At 47.6% G+C, this 9,215-nt stretch overlaps 1 long non-coding RNA gene across 1 annotated transcript; it reads right to left on the minus strand.

The window, feature by feature from the left end:
- Window positions 1-462: 462 nt before the first annotated feature.
- LOC118499061 lies at window positions 463-7,569 on the minus strand. Its single transcript, XR_004901562.1, has 2 exons — window positions 7,379-7,569; window positions 463-890 (listed from the first exon to the last, which is right to left on the minus strand). It is a non-coding gene; the product is annotated as an uncharacterized LOC118499061 (long non-coding RNA).
- Window positions 7,570-9,215: the final 1,646 nt, after the last annotated feature.

A 9,215-nucleotide genomic window follows, 5' to 3' on the forward strand; every position in this document is an offset into this window, starting at 1 on the left:
TCCGTGAATGACGAATAGAGTTCGTCAACAATCAAAAGGAGTAAAGAGGACAAGAGGCAGGAAAAGTGATAAAACAGAGAAAGACAAAGAGAAAATATAATTTTAAAGTTTAGATATCACGCATAGATAATATGGTATTTAGGCATACACATATGGATATGTAATACCACATAGATTGTATTTCATGTCTATTACGTGGCATCAAACACACCTGGATTCAACTCTAAGCTTCCTACTCACTGCCTGTGAGAATTCATGCAAATCACTGACTCAGACCTCACCCATAAAATGCACGGTAATTTCTCTGTCTACTTTGTAAGCTTCTGGTGAGGCTTAAAAAGAAAATGTATGTAAACCATTTGGCACAAAGCTTGCCACAAAATAAATATTTGATATATTCGGTGAATAACTGCTACCATTTTAAGTAAAATAATAAAAATAATGAATAGCTGTGATCATTTGAGTTAATCTGACTTTATCCTGAAAAACACTGACTGCAAATGGAAACACCCCTGTCCATACATCAGTGGTTATTTTATACAGGCACATGGTCTGCTCTACAAAAAAAAAAAAATGGGAGCACACAAGGCTCACAATTAAATGTCTTTACATAAAACATAAAGCAGAAACAGCTGCTGCTGAAACTTGGTCCCTAGGCAGGTTTGATTTTTGAAAATGACGAAGAGGCCAAACCGTGCTTCGATTTCTGGGCTGCGTGCGAGTTAGGAAACGCGATTGCTTCCCGCACAGACGGCCTGCTGGGGAGGAGGCTGCAGAGGCTTAAACAAAGGATATCGCGCCTTCTGGACACACAGCTCTCCGGGACCCTCCGCCGTCAGGGGGTTCTGCAGCCACGTCATCCACAGCGTCGCTGAATTTCCTTCCATTTTCTGAAACAGCAACCGCTACAAACGAGACACCCTAATGGGCATCGTAAATGCGAAAAGAGCAGATTCATTATGCCGATGCAGGATAAAACTCCTGCCCTGGGCAGAGAAATCACCTGTATTTCTGGAGACCTCAGTACGTGGCCTTACCATTCCCTAATAGAGCCTCGGCTAATGGATCACAGGCCGAGACCCATTCCGCCTGGGAGATGAGCTTCCCATGCTGCGTCCTCGAAATTAGACCCAGGATGTTTGTCAGAGATCTTTTTGAAGACCATTGAGGTATAATTCTTTTGGATAGAATTTTAAAGTCAGGAAAACACAACCGAAGAAAGCGCACGATGCGGAGGCGTGGAGGAACCACACGACCGAACGCATCGCCCTAACACGCTTGCGGTCTCTGGCGTCTGTGCCTCCCAGCCTTCCGTTTCTCCCACGGTGGCGCTTGCAGGGTGGAAGTCCGAGCACCCAGACGATTTTGCAATGAGGGTCTTCAGGAACCGGGCTGGTGGGCTGGGGAGTGCAGGTGAGCAGTGGGAAGTGGCGTGAGGCGTGTCCGTTCTGCCCCGGCCGCCTGCCAGGGCACTGGAAAGCAACTCGTGGAGGGGACTCATTTCCTTAAGGAAAGGATTCGCATTCCGGTGCCTCCCTCCCACGTGAGCAGGACCATTTTGTGAATGAAAGTGAGAAAGAGCTCCTTTGTCATGAGCCCGGCTCTCCTTTCTCGTGTCCTCATAACTTTCCCCCTGGCTCCCAGTTTCCCCTGGCCACCCAGTGAACAGAGCCCAGGTTTCCGCCACCTCTCAGGCTATTCATCCACCTCCCTGAAGCGCTCTCCGGTTTGCGTCTAACTCCGTTGGCCCACCCAGGCCTTACCTTCCACGCTCCTCTGCTAGGGAGCCTTTCCCGACCTGGCTGACCACCCTGGACTGCGGAGCCGATTCAGAACACCGCAGTTGCCTCTTCACGGCACTCTTTACTCTGACTTTGGCTTCCACACCAGCTCCTTCCCAAAGGGAAGACACAAAGGCATATCCACCAGGGAAGTGAGGGACCAGGCACCTGCCCTGTGCCACCACTCACGGTGTGCAGTGGCCTTAGAGATACGTGCGCAGCAAGAGCTCAGGCCCGAGGCTGAGGAGGGAGGAGGGAGGTCCCGGGCCAAGCCAACGATGGAGACTGCGCGGGTCTCCATCTGGATGCTCCTTTCCTGGAGCTATGCAGGTCTTCCAGGCTGGGTCAGCCCTTGAAAGGATCACACCAGGAGAAGAGGAATCTTCAACAACTTGGAGGGATACAGTCTTGACCAAATGGCCTGCGGCTCAGAGAGGAGGAGGGCCAACATCGGTTCTCCCCGTGGGGCATGATTCTGGGGAGGAGTGAGAGCAGGAGGTGGCGGAAGCCCGGGCTGGGTGCTCTCTGAGATACCGCAAGATTCCAAACTGTCGGGAACGAAGAAGAAGACATCAAGCCATGGATAAGAAGAGCGGTCAGCCACAGCTGTGTTCAGGGAAAGAAGCCAGAATGAACTCAGAGCTACGGTCTGCGGGGCTGTGGCTGTCCCGGGAGGAAGACATTGGAACTGCCCATAGCTGTCCTCCAGGGTAGAACTTCTCGAGACCACAGACCTCCAGAAGAGTTTACCTGTATACTTGTGTGACCTTCCCCTAGTAGCACCCAAAACACGAGCTAGTTGACAGAGCATGCTGGATGAGTATTTATTAAATGGATAGATGGATGGATGGATGGATGAATTGCTACTGCAGAATTACTTAGAGATATTGTACATTGGAAAGTAATACAAAAACAGCATTACTCAGGCAGCCATGTGTCAACCAGGAGTCTGCAAGGACAGCCCTGCAAGCAAAGGGAGAAACAGCTTGCAAGAACACAAAGGGAAGTCCCTCTGGCCGTGGTTCTGTTCGTCAGCGGCCCCCTGCTTTTTCACTAGGTGCCCCGTTAGTGGATACTCAGGGCCAGGGTTAGCACCCCGAGGCACAAATGAAGGATGATGTGGAATTTTAGAATCCCAAAGGACTTCAGGAGTCCTGAATGGGGAGCTTTTGCAGTCCCCAAATTATTCAATAGTTTGGCTATCCTTCAGGAAATTTACCTTGATCAACCAAATTAAGTTCACCTGGGCTAAGCATGCTGGCAATCCCAGAACTGCTCATGGGCAGTAATGGGGGAGCAATGGGGACAATCTAACTGAACAATAACAACAAAAAATTTAAATGCACAGGGGTTGAATTCCTCTATTAGAGAATAAAGCCTGATATTTTTATTTTTTAAAATACAAATTAATATATCACAATACTCACTCCTAAAACAAAAGCATCGAGAAAAATAAAAGATTGGGAAATTAGATGACAAGCCATAGTTGACAAAGAGAGAAGCAGATAAAGCAACATTAGTATCACCCAGTCTAACCATAAAGTTGCCTCTTTGCCAAGGATCGGGATTTCATTACTACATTGAGGTGATAAGCCAGCTCACCTCCTGCTGACCAGCTATTCTCATTAGCATTTCAGTACTGGATTTACCTAAATAAAAGTTAAGTCAATTAATACCTATAACTCTATCACTTGATAAAATAAAAATAAGTTAATAAAATAAATATAAACTAACAAAAAGCTAATATGCTCTACGTTAGGAGAATAACAGCTTTCAAGACGCAGGTTCCTTGCGGCAACAGTAAATACAAGGGGAGGTGCCCTGCGCACGGAGACAGGTATGGGATCCCAGACGTGGTCCGAAGTTCTCAAAGCGCGGTACTGAGGCCGGCAGGATCTCTGGAAGCTGCCCACGAACATACCACTGGGCTCTGACTCCAACACTCACGCTCTTGTGTAGTCAGTCATTTCTGTCCTACTTCATGAAAAGGCTAAATGGCCAAAGACCCTGCAGTTTCTCTGCCTAGCCCCGCCCCCAAATCCCCGCCCCCAAATCCCCGCAGCCAGCTCCAAACCCAGAGGGCAATGGTATGGAGTCTCCCTTCCCCAATCTACAGTGAAACGCAGCTTGGGCCTGAAGGCTGGAAACTCAAGCAGGATCTCCCCATTGCAACTGGGACGCAGAATTCCTTCTTTGGGAAAACTCAGACTTTGTTCCCCAGTCTAGCCACGTTGACTCACACCATTAGCCCTCACAGCCCGCTTCTCAGCATCCAGAAAGCTCCTGCTGCAGGAGGGGAAAAGGCTCTTGGTTTTGAAGATGTAAACTTCTTTGACCTCCTTTCCAGATTCTGGAAATGGGGAAATAATACATTCGGGGGAGAGACAAATTATGAGTTTTCAAAATGCTGACAAGGTGCAAACCGGCCACAAATGGCCTTCTCACTAGGTGACTAACCCACGCAGGGCAGAGCTACCTGGGCACCACCTTCTCACTGCATTCTTGCACCCGGGGCCGATGCATCTGCCCATGTGCCTTGCTCCTGTGGGGAGAGGGGAAGACCTAACCACGCAGGATGAAAAGGAGTTCTTTTATCATGAGATGCGACTCTTGCCCCAGCTTGCTCCACCTTGTTGGACTGCATTGCCAGGTTGTCGTAAAGGTCTTTCCAGCCCCAAGCCACATGCCCTTTCTGCTTAGCCGCGTTTTGGTGTCATGGGAAAGCATTCACACACCCCTTCCTTCTGTGAGCCAAGGGGCAGCGCCCAAACAGGCTGTGGGAACCTCTGGCTCAGGCGTCCACATCTCGGCTGCTGCCTGGCGCTTGAGGCTTTGGAGGCGCTGGAGACTTTGTTGATTTGACTCACTGACTCAGGCAAGCCCAGGCCCAAGAAATCACAGCTTTCCTTTTGATATTTTATTTATTTATTTTTAACAAGGCATCTGTTGTCTTCTCCAGATAGGAGCTATCTTTCTGCTTTGGGGGTTGCCCCCACCCCCATAATAGACTTGGCAGCAGACTCGGGGCAGGCTGCTGTATTCTTGGGGCCCTTGTCTAGAGAGAGCAGGGAGCACAGCACCTACCCACAGGGTCCTTTGAGAATTCTACAAGATACTGGTCCCAGCTTCTTGACACCCGTGTGCACTGAACAGAGTCCCTCTCCTCTTCTTATTGTCTACATAAAGCCCTTGTTGCAACTGAATCCCCATGTGCTGTCCCATTGAACTGCATGACATCCCCTTGAGAGAAACATTGACTGTCCCCAAATGACAGAAGTGGAAAGTAAGAGACAGTTTGCCATCTTCCCTGCTTTGGAGTGCATGGGAAGAGGACCCACTTTGTTCCCAAATTGACCCATTAGCATACTCAGGTTTTTGGTGTGACAGTATATGATACATTGGTACAGACGGATGTCTGAGAAAACAATGACAACAACCAGGACAGGCTGGCCGACAAGTCCTGGGGCCACTACAGCAAGGCGGGGCACAAAGAGGGCTACAGAAGGGGAAGAAGGTAGGGTATTCAGGCTTGGATAGCATGTTTGGGAAGCTGGGGAGAGAAGGACTGGGGATCCGGGCCATAAGGAGGAGCAGGAGAAAGAAAGCCACTGTTTTCACGATGAGCCAACTTTCTGGGGCTCTGTAAACACTCATGAGAGCAGGCTTTCATCAGGTGAGAGGAGCTGTGTCAGGAGAAATGCAGCCCTTCAACCCCTGCTGCTCCGTGGAAGCCACTGTCATCTCTAGCCTGGAATACGGCAACAGCCTTTCAGCTGGTTTCCCTGCTTCCAACTTGGACCACTTCAGCCCAGGCTCCACACGGTGGCCAGGGGGAGCCCATAATGGCCTGAGTCAGCATCTGTCACTTCTATGCTCAAAACCCTGGAGTGGCACCCATCTCTAAACAAAACTGAAGTCCTCACAACACCCTGCTGTGACCTTTGTGGTGTGCTATGACCTGCCCTCCATCCCTGACCTCTCCTACACTCCCACATGCCTACTCAGCTCCAGCCAAACCAGCCATCTTGCCTTTCCACGCACGCACAGGTCTGAGAGCTTTTGCATTGGGTGCTGCTCCCCCTGGAATGTTCTTTCCCCAGAAATTTACTTGGTTAAAGCCATTGCTCACATCTTATATTCAACCCTGCCTAAATCTTGTATCTCAGTGGGGCCCAACCTGTGTGTCCTATTTGCTGCTGCAGATTACTCCCGGTCTCCACAGGCTCAGTTCCCTTCCTCTGCCCTTCTTCCTTGTTTGTGCTCACATGTTCTTTTCAAATTGTTTATTCTTGATCACCCATGTTATATCACTGGAATATCGACCTCACAAAGGCAGCGTTCTTCATCTGTTTTGTTTACACTATATTCTAAAGTCTAAGACTAGTCCCTGACAAATAGTGGGTGCTCCATAAACATTTGTTCAATGAATGAATGAATGAATGAATGAATAAAAGAAAATGGACCTGGGAGCCAAACAGACTCGGAGCATGACTCTACCTCCATGCTGCCCCTCATGGCAGACATGTTAACCTTTCTTTCTGATGCTCAGTTTCCTCATCTGTAGGAGGGAAATCATCACATATACCTAATAAGACGGCTGTGGGGATTAGCTACGAGAACTTCGTATGAATCTCCTGGCATAAAACAGGCTTTCAATAAATATTAATTTTCTTTAAATATTTTCAGAGGTAGCACTTAAGAGTATCTAAAAAGAGAGGTTGCATACTTTGATATTCTTGGCTGAAAGAATCAGTACATGTTTTTGAATGCCAACCCAGTGCCAAGACCTATGCTAGGCCCGTAAGAACAGATAAGCAAGTGACTGTGCCCTCAGAGAGTACTGAGTTCTAAGTGCGGCATGCCCTCCTAGAAGCATCCAGAAAGTGTCATGGGAAAGAAAAAGCAGCAGAAATTAACTTTTTAAATAACTTCGTTAAAAATAACGTTAGTGTGACAAGCAATTGCCAAATCGTAGTGAGTTCCAGTGTACCCTTCCAAATGGTAACATCTTCCACAACCACAACACATCATCAAATCCAAGCGATTGACAGCGGTCAGTTTCAAGGGCAGATCTTACTCATACTTCACCGGTTTCTACAGGCATTCTCTGTGTGTGTTTGCTGCTATGACACTGACAGAAAGATTAACTGTTAAAGAAGACAAGAAAGGAGTCACAAAGGTAGTGTCTCCTCTTGTTTATTTCTCTGATGTTGTGGATTTAATATTGGCATTTAACAGATAGTACAATGAAGCTCAGAAAAGCTAAATGACATGCCTAAGACAACAGAGTTCCCAAGTGCCAGCGTTGGTACCTGCATGTGTCGATGCGAGAAAACCTTAAGGTCAGAAATTGGGTGCGATAGCATTAAGAAGACTGCTGTCTTCAGACTAAGCTTGCCATAGACAAGCCCATGACTTCAGAGCTGCGGTTTTCTAAGCTCTACCAAATTGCTGTTTTCTTTACTTTCATCCCAGCATCTGTGCTTCAGAATGTCTTTTACAAAATGCAGGGAAAAGAGCCAAGGTATTCCAGTCTTCACTGGGGAAATGATTCCCCGGGAACCCCGACTCCCCTTATACTTTCCAGGCAGGCTCACCTCTGAGCTGTCAGCTGGAATCCTACAGAGCAAAGAAAGCAAAAACATTTCAGATCAGGGGACATGGGGAGAGGCTTGAACAGCCTGGGAGGAATCCTGCATAAAGTGACTGTTGTTCTTCCCTCTGAAGCTCCTTTTTGTTGCCCCGTCTGGCTGAAAGCAGCAGGGTCTGAACCTCAGCCAAGGGACAAAGGGCTTTTCTGGCTAAGGGAAGCAATTGTGGTAGGGATGGGCCAAAGCAGGAGGGAAGCGTTTCACGTGGTAACAGGGCCTACCAAATGTCACTATTGGTGCCTGCAGGATGCAACTGAATTCCGCAGGCATGTACCGAGCACCTGCCTTGTTCCAGGCACACTCACATGATGCAGACACAACCCCACCCCTCAGCAAACGTGCAAACTGGAACAGGAGTCATTCCTTCTGCCCGCTGATGATTCATTCCGTCTCTCGCTCCTTTGGCCACATGATAGAGTAGCTGAGAACACAGCCTTGAAATAAGAGAAGCACATTTACTGACTCATTCAATAAACGTGTTTGGTGCCTACTAAGTGCCCAGCAAAACCCTAAGGGAACAAATGTAAACAAAATATAGATTCGTACCCTCAAGGATATCGATCGGTTAGAGGCTGGGAGAGGAACAGACAATGAATAATAAACACAACAAATAAACTCTATAGTATATTAGAAGCTGGTAAGTGCTATGGGATAAGGGCCTGGGGCACACGGGCCAGGAGTGTTTAACATGCGGAATTAAACAGGGCTATTGAGGCAGGCCTTACGTGTGAGCAGAGACCGGAAGCAGGTGAGGGAGCTGCAGTCGCAGGAATACGGATTTGGGGAGGCAGGAATACAGGTAGGGGAACAACTAGAGACAGGTCCCTCGTGCGGGGCCACACCTGCTCTATGCAGGAACAAGAAAGGCTTTGCCCTTTTCAGAAAAAGTCTACCAACCCTTGACCTAGATCATTATTTTTCACATAGATACAGACATAGAACCGTTAAATCCTTTCTTCCAACGAAGCCTCAGTCAGAGGCCAAATATAATAGAATCCGTGTGGACCTGGCTCGTGGGAGAGTGGGGGTGGGAGCAGCATGGGAGGTGTCTGTTCTCACTCAGACTCCGACCTTCCTCACATCCAAGGTCAACCACAAGGCACCACCCCTTCACCTCCAGGGTTCCTAAGAGGATCCTTTGAAAAACAGGACTTTAAAATCACCCCTAGCAGCTCTTTCAGGCCTGTAATTCCAACAGCCTATAAATGATGTTGAAATGAAGTTTAAATAAATGCAGATCAAAAGTGAACAGAATAATAAAAACAACTATCTTCAGCGGGGAAACTATGCCAAATAAACTTTACAAATTGGATAAACCAATACTTGGGCTGAGAGCCTCGACGTTGTTTTTTCTCATTCATGGGAAGTCCATGTAAATCCAAAATTCAATATTTATTGTGGCAGATACTTCCAACCTCAAAAGTCGGAGAGATGGCATTTTTACATTTCTGGCTTTCCCTAATGATCAATTAGGTTAAAAGTTTCTCTTTCTCTTAATATTACGAGAACCCCTGGAAAATTGTCAGCTTCAAGTACTTTTGCCTTTTCTAAAAGAACGTCCATAAAAAAAGAATTTTCTGTGTTCTGCCTTCTTCTCCTTTTTCATGATTTGAATTCCTGTGTGTTATGGACTGGGTGTTTGTAAACGCTTCCCCAAAATCATATGTGGAAGTCCTATCCCCCGATGGGGCCTTTGGAAATGGGGCTTTGGGGGATGATTAGATCGTGAGGGTGGAGCCCTCATGCATGAGATCAGTGTCCTTAGAGGAAGAGACACGACAGA

Source organism: Phyllostomus discolor, chromosome 1, assembly GCF_004126475.2.
Source record: "Phyllostomus discolor isolate MPI-MPIP mPhyDis1 chromosome 1, mPhyDis1.pri.v3, whole genome shotgun sequence".
Taxonomy (NCBI): Eukaryota; Metazoa; Chordata; class Mammalia; order Chiroptera; family Phyllostomidae; genus Phyllostomus; species Phyllostomus discolor.